This window comes from Nannospalax galili, unplaced genomic scaffold (assembly GCF_000622305.1).
Source record: "Nannospalax galili isolate Female #2095 unplaced genomic scaffold, S.galili_v1.0 scaffold751, whole genome shotgun sequence".
Lineage (NCBI taxonomy): Eukaryota > Metazoa > Chordata > Mammalia > Rodentia > Spalacidae > Nannospalax > Nannospalax galili.
This window is the reverse complement of record NW_008331125.1, coordinates 2,746,871-2,747,206: the sequence shown is the minus strand read 5'-3', so window position 1 is coordinate 2,747,206 and position 336 is coordinate 2,746,871.

Genomic DNA, 336 nt, shown 5'->3' with positions numbered 1-336 from the left:
AATTCTAGAAGAGGAAACTTAAGTCATTAGAACAAATTTCTTTTAAACATGAAGTATCTCAGAACACTTTAGTGACAAATGACTTTGGTCTACTAAGGAATCCAGCTTGATAGCTAAACACTTCAGACCACAGTAGGTTATATTACACCCTACAACAAACTAACATGTTAAAAGTAAGCCAAGGTGAAATTGGAAAAAGCATGGCTAGCTTCACTTACTGCCTAAAGGATCACAGTATCACTTCAAGGTAGAAAGAAATCTATCTTCCTCTTAAGTTATCATGCCACGGAAGTTCTTAAATGTTACCAAAAATAAACAAAACATCCTGGAAAATAT